This window comes from Struthio camelus, chromosome 3, assembly GCF_040807025.1.
Source record: "Struthio camelus isolate bStrCam1 chromosome 3, bStrCam1.hap1, whole genome shotgun sequence".
NCBI classification, from domain to species: domain Eukaryota; kingdom Metazoa; phylum Chordata; class Aves; order Struthioniformes; family Struthionidae; genus Struthio; species Struthio camelus.
This window is the reverse complement of record NC_090944.1, coordinates 132,335,270-132,353,148: the sequence shown is the minus strand read 5'-3', so window position 1 is coordinate 132,353,148 and position 17,879 is coordinate 132,335,270.

Below are 17,879 nucleotides of genomic sequence, written 5' to 3'. Positions count from 1 at the left end.
CGTAAGCAGAAGAGCAGTTGGTAAGATCTATACTTCTGAGTGCTTTCTGTGCTATTAACAAGAACGTGTCCGTAACAAAAAGAAAAATTCTTTATCCTGCATTCCTAACTTGGGTAAACTTCCCGATGAGGATTTTTTGAGCAGGAAGTTTGGGACTAGATGTTTTTTCAGAGTCTGAAATATTCTGATTGGGCTCCCAGACATTCAATGGAGTGAAAAGTAACTGGTGATTCGGGATGTCCCGTATCAGAAACCTTAGTACCAAAGTGTCATACTGCAGAATCAGTCCCCGTTAGGTATCTCTGATTACAGGTGCTCAAAAATGGTAGCAGCTGCTGAAAAGCCTCTGCCTTGCCGTCTTGGGTAACACCCCGACTTCACTGAGTGCGTTTCAAGAAGAGCCGTATCCTTCATTGTGGAGATTTGCCTTCCGTTTGTCATAGGGGAGCAGCTTGTATGAACGTTCACAGGGAAAGTGCTGCAATCTTGCAAATGCCAGCATGTATCACTATGCAATAAAACAAATCGCTGGGTCCCAACATGGCAAATTAGAGCGAGAGAATGCGAGTGCCTTTATGAGATAGGTAGGAAAAATGTCCTTCATTAAGGCCTCTATCTGCTGAAGTCCATAGAAAGCTCCTATCAACTGCAGTAATGGCAAAAGCAGAAAGAAACTTGGAAGTGCATGTGGGATATGCGTTTGATGTTCTCCTGTTGCCGGTAGACAAAGTCACGCACCCTTTACTGAGACCGTGAGGTTTGGAGCCTGGAAATCCAATCAGCTGGAAACGTGTCTCTGTATGGCGTGGACTGCTGAGCCGAGCCGTACCTGAGTAAGTGGCAGTAAAATTACGCACATAGGAAAACAGATATCAAATTGCCAAAGTAAACATGAATCAGAATTCAAGGTGACATGTAGCTCTTCAGGACCCAAACAGGCTCCGTATACAGCAGGGAGAGGTATCTGAGCTCTGCCAGAACAGTGTTCACCGTCTGGCCCATGAAGTTTCTCGGGGAAGTATTTGAGCGTCGTGTCGTTGCTGCCAGTCCTGGTAGATGCTTTACTTAGGACCAGTTGGATCTGTGCCACCAGTCAGCAGGAGGGATGGCAGAGAATAACAGAGCCGCTGCCACCTCCTGTAAAGGGGGCCTGCCCAAAATTCCCTTAACCATCACTCACGAGCTCATTTTTCAAGGAAATAGCTTTTATTTGTTGTGAATTCTTCGTACAGAAAAGCTTCTTACAAAAACTAAATAATGTAACATATTCCGGGTTCTGGGCAGATAAAAATTGAAAGGGCTGTGGTGTTTGTGGAAGTGGAATGATAGTGACAAGCACCACATGAAGTCCCCAAAGACGGTGTCAGGGGATTCGATCCCCCATAAAATGATGAAAGACTCTGATGTAATGGTGTTTTGTGAAACAATTTGAGCATAAATGCCACGTTCTTTCCCATTAACAACTGACTTCCATTTTATCAGGATTTTTTTAATATGTATTTTGAGCACACTGAGAACAAAAATTTTCATTGTGAGAGTGCTGCGGGAAGATTTAAAGGTTGTGGTGGATTAGGAATTGAAATGCAAATCACTCTCACACACAGCCTCCTGCTGAGGCCCAAATTTTTATAGATCAGGTTCCGCAGCCCTGATGAAGAATCAGTGATCTGCCTTTCCTGGGATTTACAAATTAGTTGCAGTCTAAGGTATCATTTCCTACAACATAATTGTAACTTACCGGATGAAAGTTTGTCACCAAAGACAGTCCCCTGATCTTCCGTTATTTTTCCAGCTGCAATGCCACTAAGATCCTTTCACGGACAATGCAAACACAGACATCACAGCTCCCTACTCTGCAACTTGCACTCACTGAAAATAAGCATACTGTATATATTGATTCGCCCCGTTCCGTTTTTTCCTCCCCCAATGTGCAAGTGGTAAAACACTGGCTGCCATTAACTTCATGTTGCAGAAAAAGAAAAAGCCATGGTTTGGGGGCCGCTAGAACTGCTAAATAGAAGACTGCTAGCATGTAGCATTGAGGCTGCTAAAATCACTACAAGGATAATAGGACATACATGCATTTGTGGATAACTCTGTTTGCTAATTGCTCATGAAATTTCAGGTAAGGAACATTCAATTCAATTAGTTATAATAGGAAATGTCCTGGGTTTTGATTTTCAGGGTGTTTTTTTTTAATTATTATTTTATTTTATTATTACTGCTGTCATTGCAAATGCATGGCTCTTTGTGTTTGGAAAAACTGCTTTGCAAAAAGGCTTGAGGGGGGTGCTACTTGGCAGCACGGAAAGTTCTCAGCTGTGTATCAGTATATGACAGGTTGTGGTAATGCTTATGTCCCTGCCACAAGGCCTCCATGCTATGACACAGGGCAGGACGTGCTCCTGACTGTAAGAAGCCTCTGAAATGCAGGACACTGGACCGTTGATGTGAACCGGAGAGGCCATGTTGAGGGAGACACTTTGGGTAGCTGCGGCCTTCTTGCGCAGTTCTGAGCTAATGTCTTAACCACAAAGAGATAATCCTATTTATCAGTGGTCTAAACCATCCAGACCTCCTGGGAACTCTATTATTTAAAGTTCTTGACTATGCAGAAAAATGCTGAAAATTATCATCGAGCAGTGATCATAAGCTCAGAGCTGGGTCCTCCAATCTGCATCTGCTTTCCGTTATGTAACTTTAACTAGCTTTATTACTTACTGCTAATTAGTTACTAGCTAATACTAATCACTACTACTGTTGCACCGTTCAAGAGCTACATACACATTAACGAGAATGAGCGTTTGTTGACAGCCATGGTGGGAGTTGCCCGTCTACAGCATTTCAGGGGTTCCCATCGCTGCAGCGTTTGATTCCCTCCTCCAGTAATCATCATTGACACTGGGCAAGTTTTTCATAGGTCCGATTTGGCCGTGCAGAGCTCTTGTCTGCGGTGAAGAGAGCAGAGGTCAATAATAACATATTGCCTAATAACAGTCCCCTTCCCTTCTTCTCGCAACCGCTCAGGCCAGGCTAAGAGTTACCACATCGGCCCGGCGCTGCCTAGGCTGCTTTAAACTTCGCTTTTCTGTGCTTCCTTGTCCTACGTGAAACGCTCTTTCAGGGCTGCTTTAATAGGTGGAGAACAATTTAGTCATTTTAACTTAAAGCCAATTGCCTTCTTCATTTGGGAATATAAAGGCAGTTAAAATGCTGCAGAAATTCAACGCGCTAGCAGTAAATAACTGTAGCGGGCCTTGCAGTACCTATTTAAAAGTGGGTGCATAATCAGAATTAAAGCTGCGGGTTTAAAACAGGGGGAGAAATATAGGCCCCCCGTAACACTTGAAGGGATTAGGAGTGCATGGCTGCTGCTTCTTTCGGAATACCAATTGCCTGTTCGGGAAAAGCGGGAGCAGGGAATATGCCCCTGCCTCTTCCGGTCGCCTCCCAGCCTCTGCCCGCGGAAAGGCAGTCGTGCTACGCTCCCAGTCCGCAGCCTGCGGCTCCGATCTCTGCTGGGAAGTGAGATGGCTTTTTTCCATTTGCTACCGTAGAAAGGAAGTTGCTTTCACCCTTACCCTGAAGAAGATGAGCTGTAGGAATATACAGTTGGTTTTTTTTTTTTTTATATATATATATAGAGTTAGGGGGCCAGAAGGGGAAGCAGTGGTCATAAGCAGAGACTGGGAGTTGGCTTGTTAAGTAAATCTCAGGCTGTAGCTGTTTTTAATTTATTTTTTGTTTTATGTGCAGGAGACTAGGCCTTGCAGGCCTGGCTAATATCAAAGCCTGAGGTTTTGTAGATTTTTAATCAAGGTCCACTTTGGGGGTGGTGGGGGGGGGGGGGTGTTCTGCTTTTGGTTGCTTGGATGTGTGGGGATTTTTTTGTTGTGTTTTTCTTTTTTTCTTGCTGCAGTGTCTGGATTTCTTTAGTTAAACTTTTCCATTATTCAGACTTGAGCCAAGTGAGTGATTTCAAATTACCCAGCACTTTCCAGAGAGGGCTTTTTTTGGTTGTTGAGGCTTTCTTCTTCTTCTTCTTCTTCTTTTTTTGTTCTTTTTTTTAAGCAAACTTGCAGTCCAGTTTCACTGAAAACCACAGATGGCATCTGCAATAGTACCCCATTGCCTTTCACTGTTAATTTGGCATTCTTAGCACTGTCTAGATAGTTTGTTGTTCACCAAAGCTGTGTGAAAGGAATTTTATATATATATATTTTTGTTTTGTTTTGTTTTGTCCCTCTGCTGGCAGGGAAAGTAAATCCCAAAGTATTTCAGCAGGTGCTATTAATATGCAAATAATGGAGAGTACACTAGGTCTAATAGACCTCCCAACTACATGGGAGGTGTCGCTGTTGGAGCAAATTAGCTTTCTGTAATTTGCATGCTTTTCACAGCCTCCTGGGATTATATTTTAGATCAGAGACAATAAAAGCATATGCTGTTAGTTTAAAAAGTAACTAATTTTAGACTTTGAAACCATTTTAACCTAACTTCTTAGTGGCATTAAACTGCTATTTGCAAAGAAAGTCTTTACACAGCTTGTAATTTTCATGGCCTTTCTCTCACCCATTAACTGCTCTATCAGTCTCTTCAGGACGGAAGTGAACCAGGCAACCTTCCAGGTGGCCAAACCTTGAAAAACAGATATTTCTCACAAAAATATGTCCAGATTGTGCTAGCTTGGTTCTGTATCTGCATTCAGTTCCTGAGCCAGTCCTGAAGGGGTCTAGATTTGGCTTTTTACATCAAACTTCTTCCCTCCCCTTTGACTTCTCCATGAGATCTAAATCCATCCAGAAAGTATGTTGTGGTCCCTATTGACCACCCATTCAGAGAGGAAGTTGCTCTTATCACCACAAAAATCTTCTTTGCTAACCCACTGAAGTAAAGAGAAATTGAAAGGATCTGACACGGATGCCCAGTGTGCTTGCCTAGCCCGCACCTAGAGATAGACTCTATTGGAAAAGTCTAATTTAAAACAAATAACTAAAATTTAAAAAAAAGGTAAGGCTGTCAGTGCAAGTTCAGTCTGTAGAACCAAATGTTATTGAGCTGTACTGGCACTTTATCAATGGCACCGTCCGAATTGATATTGACAGCAAAAATCATACTGTTGACATATGTGGTTTGTGACAACATGAATAATAGGACATCAGCCATCGTATCTGAGAATCTGTGTCTTTATTTCAGTTTCTGCAGCGACTGCTTACTATCTCAATATGCTGAGCCACTTGAAAGGACTATCCAGGTAGGATGCATACAGGGCAGCCATTCAAAATCTGCCCCTCAGCACCCATGCCCATTTCTGTCCTTCTGTCCTTGGGTATTTGCTAAGCTCACTGGAAATGGTTCTCCTGGCTCGCAGCAGCATCCCAAATTTGACTGCTCCAGCTCCTGCAGCTTTGAAGAATTACAGCAAGATGTTTGTTAGAGAAACAGCAGTTTTAGCTGATGCAGATATGTTTCAGCAACAGACTGTAGCAGTGTAGGCTGAGGGAGTTTGTGAAAGGTAGAGAGGCAGTAATTTTATTTTGTCTTTCTGCCAGTTGTCCCATTGCCCAGAGTATGTGATTTGTGAGTTTCCTTTGGCACGGTTGCTCCGTTGCTCATATATCTCTTAACAGTGTTTCCAGGTCAGCTGGTCCACAAAGTGGTAGCCATCTTTTATTTGGAGAGGGATAGAGTTCAGGGGTAGGATCACATGTGTGGAGGAGATGGCAGCCAGGTGGAGATCAAGTTAGCGTTGTCAAATTTATTTCCAGCAAGGGAAAGGTGAGCATTAGAGAGGGAGAATAGGTCTGAAAGATGTCATTTGAGATAAGACTAAAAAGCTGGAGATGCAACTTTGACCCGACCGCAATCTGTGGTGAGATTCATATGAACTTTTGGGGCCACAACTTCACCATTAATGCTTTTATATTTCAAACACACAGTATATGGAAATTCTTCAATTTCCAACTAAAAAAAAAAAAAACTATGCTTAACTGATGCTTGATTTAATTGTATTGTAGGTTAAGATCTTAAAGAGTTGTGTTCAGAAGTGACCGATGCACTGACCCCTATGAAAGGGAAATGCCTTCCTGGTGTGAAACCATCAGAGTTAGTGGAATCAGAGCAGATTGTTTTAAAGACTTAGAATGAAACTACTGGGTTTATTCCCACTCCCCCAGGAGGCAACACCACTAAAGCCTCCATAATGCAAATCCTTATTTTCACTGTCAGCAGTAGGGTCCAAAGATTAAATGAGTGGCATCCCTTTAGATGCCACTATCCACCAGACCAACGTGCATTTGCACCTGCGCTGCTTTAAAGCCTGTAATTTTGCTGTGTTTCACGTGCCAAATGTGTCCCACGGGTCTTGCTGCCACTGTGATCTAGCCGAGAGTCTTTACTGTGCTAAAGCAAAGAAGACGAGTTTTTCAAATAACCATTCCTGAGGTTGTAAGGACACTGATGTGAAGGAAAAGAAGTGTTGGCAATGACCTGAAAATACTGGATGCATTTTATTTTCTCTCATCTCACCCTAAATGTTATCTAACATTAATACTAGTGACCTCTCATTTTTGCTGCTTCTCCTGAATGGAGCATGACTTGCCTTTTTTAATTTTAGGCATCGGAGCTGCAAACAGTTTCTTTATTTTAAAATTTAAAAAAGATCTCTGATTATTCAGGTGTCAATGCAAAAAATGGGATGTTATGCCAGATGGCTACATTTGTGAAGCAGAGTGTAGTTAGGGCTAAAGTGGAGGGCAATGAGACAACTGTACATCAGAAGTGTGAAAACATGATCAAAATATCTTCAGCCTTGCTTCATCAACACTGGATTAGAAGGCAACTATGGTGAGATGATAGGAAAGAAAAACATTAGAGGATGTTGTTTAGAAAACAAAAACGCCTTTCAGAAACGAACTGCTTGACATCTTTCAGCAAAAGCTTGGAAGTTTACAGAAATCAAGAGAGTGTGTTATGAAATGGAAGGACTGTGAACCAGTAAGCCTCAGAGCATTGCATCTAGTGCCATTGCAAAATGCCACATGCGACAGAGTAAAACACTGATAGCAGGCTGTGTCACGGGCTTACTTAGCATTACAGTAGGATATGCTGCTGCCAATGCATATCTAAGTAACCACTCTCTCCAATGACACAGACAGCCAACAGCTTGGTGCCAGGGCTGCAGATGTCCAGGAATAGTTTTCTAGTAACATGCAGGAGATATATTGTATCTTACATCAGTCATATTCGTGTAATTTTTTTCATTTCTTTGCCCATTTCCATGCAAGTGATATCCAGGAGGCCATGTGATGGCTGTCTGGATTAGCATCTAAACTCAGAGGTAAGAGTGGTGGACTTGTAATAACAACGCTGGCTGTTTTGCACCTGAAACTATTTGGATACGTTGCTCATCTCATTGAGAAGCTTTAGTCAACTTCTGAGGCCAGAGTAAAGTACTTGCTGAGCCTGTAAAAGTTGAGGACTTGGCAGGCCCACTGGCGGGTACTTCTTTACCCTTCTATGTATTGAAATGAATGCAGGGTACTTTCGGCTTTGCTTCCATGCTGAAGCTTTTGGCAGTCACATGGGGAAAAGTTTTGAATAATTTGTTTGATGTGAGATCAGAAATCCAAATTTTATTTTATTTTTTTCCATCTTTAAGCTAGCCCTGCTCAAACTACTTCGTAGATCCACACACTTTCCTCCTCCTCTCCGGGCTCTCAGGAGAGGAGAACATTTGCATGCTTGCAGAAGAGTTCAGTGTGAGAGCTTGGCTTCTGGCTCCTTCAGTTGCATCTTGGTTTACAAACTTTGTGGTTCTCCGGTTTCATTAGGAGAGCCTGAAATCTCAGACTTCTTAGATTGCAATTTGATAAGAATATGGCAAGGAAAATCTGTGTTGATTTGCACCAAAAGCTGTTTCCAGACACATAGCTTTCCCCCAGCACACACATACACAAATGACTTCAACCTTTTGCTAATATTTCCTAGCAGTGAACTTTATCCAAATATAGTGAAGGTAGGTTACATTAACAACAGTAAGTATACAGAACGTAGCATGAGCATGTATCGTCCTCTTATTTTTGTTCTGTTACTATTATGACTCTAACCTGAAAGTTCCATTTTTTTATTTTTATAAAATTTGAATTTCTTTAATAATTTTGGATCAAAAGTTTATTTTCCAGGCCAGTGAGGGTTTTTTTTGTTGTTGTTGTTACAAACTACATTATCTTATTTGGGAAATGTGTTCACAGTTGAGAATGAATTGTCTTTATAAATAAATCAAAAGCTTTCTCTGTCAAAACTGAAATCTTTCTACCTTTTTATGTGCAAATTAAAGCTTCTGTCAAACCTTCAGCCATGGTGCATTTAATTTGGGAAATATTAAAACATAAGGAAAGAAATATTTTTAAGTGATACATTGCGTTTAGGACTCTCAAAGAAAGAAGTGAAGTGATGTTTTAACAGAATTTATTTTTCCTTACTTTGGCCAGAGTTCAGTGCAGTACTTAAAAGTGTATTTAAGCAATACAGGTGTTTGAATATGTTGTTGGATCAAGGCCTTTGGAAATTAACCAAGTGAAATGTAAGTTTATCCAGGGCATGGGCACTACATCCCCTGTATTTTTCCTTATGAAAGGGTCACAGAGATTTAGTTAGTGGCGAAGGTGCTGTGAAAAATTTTGCTCTATAGTCACACAGAGTAAAATATGAAAGACAACTACTTTTTTCACAGTGACAACTCGTATTTTGCAGGATCTTTGTAGCAGAGGAAAACAAACAAACAAAAAGATTATCTAAAATTCAGCACCGGTTCTATTTTTAGGCTTCCAAAGTAAAGAGCCTTCTATTTATCTAGCAGGACTTTGGGAGCTCAGCATTTCTGGAAACCAGGTAATGTGGGCCTTGATTCAGCAAGGTACTTAAGCACGTGCTTTATTTCAAGCCCATGAATAAGGCCATTGATGAATCGTGAGGTTTTGAATTGGATGTTTTGTTAGATGCTTAAACACGCATAAATCCCTTCATTTCAAGCAGCCAAGCTTAGAAAATATTTGGAGAGAAACAGTGAGTGGGAGGGAGAGAAAGGGTGCCCTGAGCCTGGCTATCTCTGCGGTGGGCGGCCGAGCTGCGAGCCCTGGTTAGTGCACCAAGTGAATATATACCTAGGGTGAACGCCTTGCAGCTGGGAACAGATGGGGTTTTATTGCAAGACAGTCCGCGCTCACCCCGAGCCAGCGGTTTTCCCTTTCACGCCGGGATAACCGCAGCAGCCCTTCTGCCATTCCCCTGTTTTTGTTGAGAGAAGTAAGCGGCTTGGGCTGACGAGGATATTCTAGCTAGCGTTCGCAGTAGCCTTATGTGAGGCTCCTTTGCAGTGCGAGCAGAGGCGCTTAGGGCCAGGCAGCAAAAAACAACAGCTACTTCCCTTCTTTTTTCTCTTGCATGCTTTTTTTTTTTTTTTTTTAAGCCCATCCTGCACCCTGAAGACTTCTCTGTCCAGGCTGTGCCCCGTAAGTACGTCCCCATTGTCCATGGGTTACCCGTGCTGGCCGCGGGCACGGCGGGCAGAGCCGTGTCCCCGTGGGGCTGGGGCTCGGCGTGGGAAAGGGCAGGGGGCTGCTCTCAACCCCACGGGCCAGGGCCTCTGTAAGCCCCAATCTCGTCCTGCAACACTAAAAATGCCTGCACAACCTCATTTTTCGGGGTGGTCAATATCTCTAGGTGGGTAATGGCTTGTTTATCTGTTTTTTCTGGCTTCTTGACTTCATTTTTAAAGACCCAGCTTTCCTTCTGTGACCAGGGTGCTTTGAGAGGAGGGGTCCTGCCAAGGAAGGCTGCATTTGCCGCTTCTTTTTTGCCAATCGGCTGTTTTAATCTCTGCTCTTGTCTGCAGGGAGGTTTTAATGGCGCTGAGTCCGTTTTTACGTCATTACTTCCAAGGCCTGGTCCAGGCACATTTGCCCTTCTGCAATGCAGAGAAGAGAATAAGCGGCTTTGTCTTAAAGAGCAGACTCATTCCCTCAAGTGGCCCATTCCTGGCTCTCAGGGCCCTGCATGCAATTAGCCTCCCGAAAAGGCTGTCTGAGCAGTGCATTTGTATGCGTGTGTCGAGGCTGGGATGTGCCCATGAAATCACAGCGCAGGTGCTGCGTTTCCAGCCACCTGGCCAGCTCTCCGCCAGCGGCGCTGGATCGAAAGAGCCAGCGCCACGGGACCGGTACCGTCTTGACCACTCACTTCTGCTGTGCAGAGCATACAGAAAGTGTTTTGTGAGTTTGACAACTGCCCAAAGTTCCTTTTGGCTGGTAAATTATTTCCTCCAGGGAACCAGAGCACCCTGGCCTGTGCTGTTTTTGTGACGATGTTGTTCTCAATGGATAATTCTAGCATCCTGGCTTATAAATCGTTTAGGTTATCTGGGCCACCTCTGGAAAGGGCGTTTCTACAGGCCAGATCTGGAATGCATTAAATTCCAAAGTGTTTATTACAGGTGTTAGACTATTAGCTGTAATTAACGGCAAGAAAGCTTATTCAGTCTGTTTGTGATCTGGGTTGTCCCAGGTTTTTCTCATGCCCACTCCCCTACTTTGAATCATATGGTCTTCATATCCGCCTTCCACCGTTAGACACCAGCAAAGTGTTTTGGGTTGGGATCTCCTGTTTCAGGCCATAAACATAGGATCCAGCCACCCCATAAGGTACATTCTTCCGACTTACTGCTTTCCATGAGTTCTCAGATATATCTGTGGCATGCAATGGAGGTTGGTTCGGTGTCCTTCCAGCTAGGGAAGATCCTACCCAGCAAAGTCATAAGGCACAGCACAGATTACCTCAAGGGCTAAAGTTTCACCCAAACTGATAAGCTGTGCCGGCCTGCCGCAGCCACAACCCTCCTGGTTTCTGCCAGGACCTTGTAAAACAGTGGAAACTCTGCTGTCCCTGAGACCTGTTTCTGCTCAAGGATTCAGGGAGAAAGTCTCCAGACTCCACGATTTACTGCCAGAAGAGATGGGTCCGAGGAAAATGCACTGGGATGACTACGCTAGTAAGCCAGACAGCCTCTCTACTGACTTTTCCCCAGAGAAAAGTGCTCCGGCCTCATGCACTTGATACTTTAATCGGCCTGCGTGGAAGCTGGACATCTCCCTCTTTATTATTGTTATTATTATGCAATCAGGCACTACTTAATTAAGGAATGTGCGAGGGATGCACTATTTATACAGAAACTATGTACACGGAAATCCATTTTCTCCATGGTGATTGTAGATAATGTGGTAAGCTCTGCTTTGATTCATTAGTGTAGCAAAAGAGATATTCAAAATTATTTGGTATAATTCACAGCACTTCAGAATGCATATATTTTCATAATACTCTAAATCCACTGCTTATGCTAGTAACTCAAGCATATTATGACTGCTTTGCCATAGCACTATCATCTTAAAATTGTGGTAGTGCCATTTTTTCATTGTAACTGGCCAACCTGGAAGCTCATTTAGCACAGTATTCTTAGTGAGTGACTATTGCGCAGAGGCGTGGCTGTTTGCAACGTTATTTTGGAGCGTAATGAGGATCATCTATTCCTCTGGACTCTGGCCGCGCAGTGGTACCCACACCAGGGACACTTGAGCAGAGGCTGTGGAGACCCCCCAAATGGAGGTTCCTTCATGCCTGCCCCCAAGCTGGGGAAATGTACTCCAAAGCAATGCTCGGAAGAAAAAGCTGGAAGTCATTTTGTTTCCTGGGTTGAAAAAAAGAGCCACCACAATAATTTTAATTAATAAATTTTGGTTAACAGAGGATAATTTTTTAATACTCTTGGGTAAAAATTTGCATCGCTTCTACATATGGTGTTTTTTTTTGTGGTAACATGAGTAAGCAAACTGTTAGGATTACAGATGAATCACCAATAGCTCCCCTCCCATTTTCACATTCATTCCTTTCTTGCCTTATCAAGAACATCCTTCCGGCTGAACTGACCTGGGCATGACTTCATCTAATCCACTGCTGGCCGAGCCTCAAGAGACTTGCTAGTTACACTCACACAAGCCACCAGCCCTGTCCTGTAAAAAAAATCTCTGTTTTTAAACACTACTTTTTAGATAGAGTCCCCAGAAATCTTGCCAGCCCATGGTAACCTTTCGAAACAGGAAATCCTTTCAATTTTAAAATGCCAGTTAAAGTTAAAAAAAAAATTTCAGATCATGATTTCTGACAGCCATTTAAAAAATTTTCACCCATCCCTTATGTGCATATAGATATTAACAACAGCACACTCACAGTAAAGCTTGTCCAGCCACCTTCGGAGACAGGATTTAAAAATACCACTACTTAAAATTAAGTGGTTAAACCTAGCCTTAAACACCTGAGACCATCATGTGGGTTTTTTTTGTTTGTTTTCTTTTCCCCCCTGTGCTCTGAGCACTCATCAGCTCTCTCTGACTTTATGGGGCACTGTAGTGTATTTGCACACCTCTCAAAATCAGTCACCTAATTTAAATGGCTAACACTAGTTGCTTGGTGCCCCGGGTTTTTCTTTTAGTAAAATAGATTACAATGTTCAAATTGTTATCTGAAAATCTTTATGTAGTCCTGCTGGGCCTCTTAGGCCTGTAACAGGCAAGTGGAAATGTCATCAGACAGTCTTTTCCAGCAGTTTTCAGCTGCTTCTGCTTCTAAACCTGAAGTTGCACATTACTGATTTACCCAACTCAGTTCACTCTAATCAGTAATAATTTTTCTTTAATTGTCTGAGCAAGTTTCAGAGCAATTACCAGAGTGAATCATTTAACAAAGAAAAGCTGCTTTCATTGCTGTGACTCCCATATATATATTTGCTTCTATGTGTACACATCTGAGATGTTTGGAAAAAAATTTAAACGTGCTCAATGACTGCATTTAATGCCGGACAAGATTTCATACCTCTGGGCTCTGTATTTATAGCTCTGTCATGTTCTTTTCTTGTACTGACCTGAAGAAGAGGATTTTTTTTTTCTTATCTCATGAAAAGGTTGTCTGTCATAGAGCAGTTATTGCAGCACAAAATATTACCTAAAACTTGACCCTGAACAAATTTTGTACAAGGACAGTTTACCCCAGAATTCCAAAAGACATGAAAACCTTCTCACTCTAGCAAAAGACGTAAGCTTATTTGGTTATATAAAATTGATTTAATCCCGAAAATCCTCCATGGAGCCTCAGTTTTAAATGCACTCAGACTCTAATTTCAGCTGAACTAGTTTTTTCTCCTAGCGTTACGCCGCTGAACTCAATCGTGTTAACATGAATTTTCACTGGGGTGAGATTCAGGAACTTAAAAATATATATATATAAAAATGATCATGTAGCTCGGAAAAATTAAAGGTACTTTCAGCCTCATCAAGTGATGCTGCTCTAAAACCCGGCCCATAACCTTGGAATTCACAGAAGGGGCTCTTACTGACTTCAGTGGGGTTAGCACGTGCTCCCTACCTAAGACAGGGCTTTCCATTTCCATCCCATTATGCGATGCTAATTTTTTCCGTCATACTCTCTTGCCAGCTGCAGAGCTGACCCACCTCCCATGCGTTTGACAATAACGCAGAGAACTTGGGCTAGGCTTTCAGCTTCAGCAGTTTGAGGAGAAGCAGGGAACAGCATGACACAGACAGAGCTTTTAAATAGTATCAGTTCTTTTATCTAAGAAGCCTATGGGTACAAAAAAAAATACATAAACATTTACAGTGCTCTTTTCAGCAGTGTTGAATAGATCACAGCAAGATCTGTAACACCCAGCCCTAGTTGTCTTTCCAAAAGTTTGACTGCCTTACACTGTTCTAGCTAATCTGGACTCTTATTGCCCTTAATCTGGTTGTATTTGTACTGAATGATTGTTGCCAATGAGAAATGGGAATAATTTATAATGAATTAGTACCTTGACAAATTTCACATCTCTTTCCATTCACGTTGCCCATGAACAAACTGATTTGTTTTTCTTTCCATTATTCATAATTATCTACAAAATCATTCATGGAAGAAGGATAATTTTTTCCTCCCCGTGTAGCTAGTTCCAAGGCAGAACACAAGTTTTTGTGCAATAAATACAAGGTGGGCTGACCGCATAGTCTGGTTACGTGGCACCAGTTCCTTGTCCTGATTGGATGACTGTGACTGATAGAAATTCCTTCGTTTAAGAAAAGTTACCTATTGGTAATCTGTGTTATTCATTCAAAAATGGTTTCCTGCAAATAGTTTAGGTCTCCTGGTTCACTCACCACCTTAAGCATTTTATTTATTATTTTATTTATTATTTATATTATATTATTATTATTTATTATATCTCCAAGTATTAGAGTATAGCTATTAGAATAGCTGGAGAAAATGAACGCAACCCCTAACTCCCTTAAATGCGGCACAGGTAATATTCCCTGTGGAAGCCTGCAGACGTTTGTTTGTTTGTTTTTTTAATACGGATTTCTCAATTAAAGCCTTAATTATAGAATATTTACCCATTCTGCTGAGCATTTAGTCAAGCAACACTCTTGAGTCCTTTAGGAGTAGTTACCTGAGCTCACCATTGTAAATAGGAACCTTCAGTCTGGTACCTACTTAGGAGCTGTAATAAAAAACTGAACCTGAATAAATCCTGTCCAGATCACTTTACAGTTGAGCGTGTAAGGCAACTATAGATGACTGGCCAAAAGAGATGACTGGAAAACCAACCCTATGTGCTTTGTTTTTCAGTGAGAAACCAAAGCCAAAAGTGGTCTGTTTTCTCTTGCTAATGAAGCCCAAGGTGACAGAAATTTGGCACTGTGTGATCCCATACAATTATAGGCCAGGATGTAGGAAGGCCGGGGCATTAAACTTAAGCATCATTGAACGTGAACCTACCAACTAGCATAGTTCTAAAACTTCATCTAAGCCTAATCCAGAGCCAAATGCCATCTTCATAGGCTAGCTCTTTGTGATACAGTGGTTTTCAGAGTAAACTATAAATATTTAAAAATCCAATATCCAGACCCTGAATCATTTGCTTGCTTTCCAGAAATACTTTGGAGATGCTAAAAGCCTCCAAAACATTCACACTTAGCTTCCAAGCTGAACCAGCAGTACAGAGTAGCATTCATACGGAGTAGAGAGGGTTTTGAGCATGTGCTCTGACCGTCATTAGGATAGACTTCAAATTTTATCAGTGCTGAAGTAGAGTGCTTCAGTCAAAAAAAATAGAAAAGAAAAAAGAGAAAGAAGAATCAGAGCAAATTATAAACAAAAGGCTTGCCTAGGCTCATTTAACCAGTTAGCTTTGCTTTACACTTTCCCAAAACAAGTTTTATGTAAAATTTTTCATATCAAGCACAAATGTCCTCTGAATCCTGGAGGTTTCATGTTCCTTGATTCAGTAAAAAGAAGAGGTGCTGCAAAATAATGTCAGGTCTGTATTTCTTCCAGAACATCAAGAAGAAAAAATATATATATAAATTTCAGTATTACTAGGTAAGTAAAAAATAATCATTTTTTTCACACGAGCTTTTTAAATTTTAGTTCTTGAGTTACAACTCCATAAACCTACAAACCCAGTGGCTTTGCCATACCTAGAAGTGTGCAGTTCCTACAGATCACAGTTCGGGGCTGCACTGGCCACTCTGCCGTTACAGAAGCGATATCTCTGCGGGGCTGGCCGCATGGGCTTTTCCCCAAATAATGACTCCATCCTGTACTATGCATATGAATTCATGATAAGGGGATGTGCACACAAAAGCCTCCTCCAAAATAAAACCAAATATCAAATAAAAATCCTCAGCTTGTGCCAGACCATATAATTTACCTTCAAATGCCTTAAAGAATTACTATGGAAATAAAAAAATAGACAAACGTTGGCTGTGGTACTCAGTTATCTCCCTTCTTCCTCCCCCCACCCCCCACTCCAGAAAGCAATTTCCAGATGGATTTACCCCAAGATGTTAATGTTGTGCTGGTTTTAACGCTGATTGAAGCAAGGTAGCAAGTGGTTATTACAGACCTGACATGCCTGTTCTGCCAAGAAACAGCGTGAGCTTTCACCTCAGAAAACAAGGTAAACTTTGTTGTTTAATCAATCTGCTGTGTGTGCATGCTCACAACAGAGATGACTATTAATTTATGAATTAGCCTATTCCTGTTTTTCTTAGCCAAGGCCTGGTTTGGTAAGAGTGGAAAAAAGGTTCAATCCAAAGAGTTTTTTTTTTTTAATTCTGAGAAACAAAAGACACAGTCTGTGGTGGGTTTTTTTTGTTTTTTGTTTTTTTAAGAAACGATCTGTTGGCGTTATGCCCCCTGGTTTTCCCTTTTTTCCCTTGAGCGCTCGGGGGAGGCTTCCAAACAGCCCCCGACCCTGCTGCAGCCGCTGCCCTTATGCGCCCTGAACTGGGAGACCAGCGCCTGTGGGCTCCCTAACCTGCGGAGCTGCTGCTGAAAGGGTGAAGGTTGGGGGCCGTTTTGACCATTTTGAGTGATCTGCTGGGAAGTAAAGTCTGCCATATGCCTCTTCCTGCCTCTGCGTCCTGGCTTAAACCATAACTGATAAGAAACCCCTCGTCCATCTACAGTCCTCTCTGCGTCACTTGCCTTCTCCGCTTTGCAGCAGCATGGCTAGATATCAAACGCCAGGGCACCTCAGAAGGACTGTTTCCTTCTTCCAGCCAGCAGACATTCAACACAGGTGTGTTGAATTAATCTGCCCCTGCAAGACCAAAACGTGCAGCGATGGCTCAGCGTTTAACAGACGGCGTGCTCTTCTGAGGGTCCCCCTTGGATATTCGGAGGGGGCAGGTTGTCTGATCACAGAGCTGATGTTCACCGCCATGAAACCAGAAGCTGAACCAAAGCTCGGGCAGTGCTCCCGTTGCGTTTTTCTGCTTCTCAGAGTACAGCTACACGATCTTCAAATGGCACTCTTTAGCATGAATTCCTCTTTCGCTCTTCTTCATTACCTGGAGGACTCACACACAGTCCGTGAGACCTGAGGCAGGAATACACTCCGCGCTGGGATAACACGGCGTAGAACCAGTACGGAAAAGGAGATTTAAACTGTGGTGATACAACGTGTGTCAATTCAGTAGGATTCTGACGGAGAAATAGTGTGTGAATTAAAGCGTTACTGAGAGAGGTGTGCACAGTGCTTAAAAATAAATCTTCAATGAGCAGAGTCCAAACTAATTTGTTGAATTTTCACCCGATATACTTTCTTTAAAATCAAGGCTTGCTCAGTGAAAATTATGCCTTAGGCTGTGTGCGCATGTGTCAGCGTGCATGTGTATACCTGTGATTTCTTCTATCATTAAAGCAGGCAGTATAGCCATTCTTTTCACAACTAAGTTACTATTTTGGCAAAACATTCATATTTAGGAGTATGGAAACTGTTCTGCAGCCTTATAGAAAAAAAATCTAATCGGTTTTTGTTTTCTTATTTTCCAGTTTTACGCACCCCAGTTACAGGCCTGCGCTGAAAAATGTCTTCCAGGGTCAGAACTTCTAATAAGAAAACCCTAGAAATTGGAAGAGAGTTCACTCTCCCAAAGCAGCTGTTTAGGAGCATCTGCTAATATTGGAATAAATGCGAACTCTCATATCAGCTAATACTGTATTTTATGTCCACTCTTGCTAATTGCTTTCTGTCTTTAAATTTTTTCAATTTAAGTAGACTTCAGTTCATTTAGTTTGGATGACAGCATCCAAACTGGTCAAGTGTTGAATGCTGGCAAAACAGTTCTGAAGGGCCAAAAGAAGCAAATAAAGCATATTTGTCGTTATGACTGACCTTAGGCATACAGTCTGTGAAGCTGGGAGAAGCATACCTTGAATCTCTGATAATAAGTATGGTGATAACTGGTAAGACTGTGCTGATCTACTGTGAAACAATT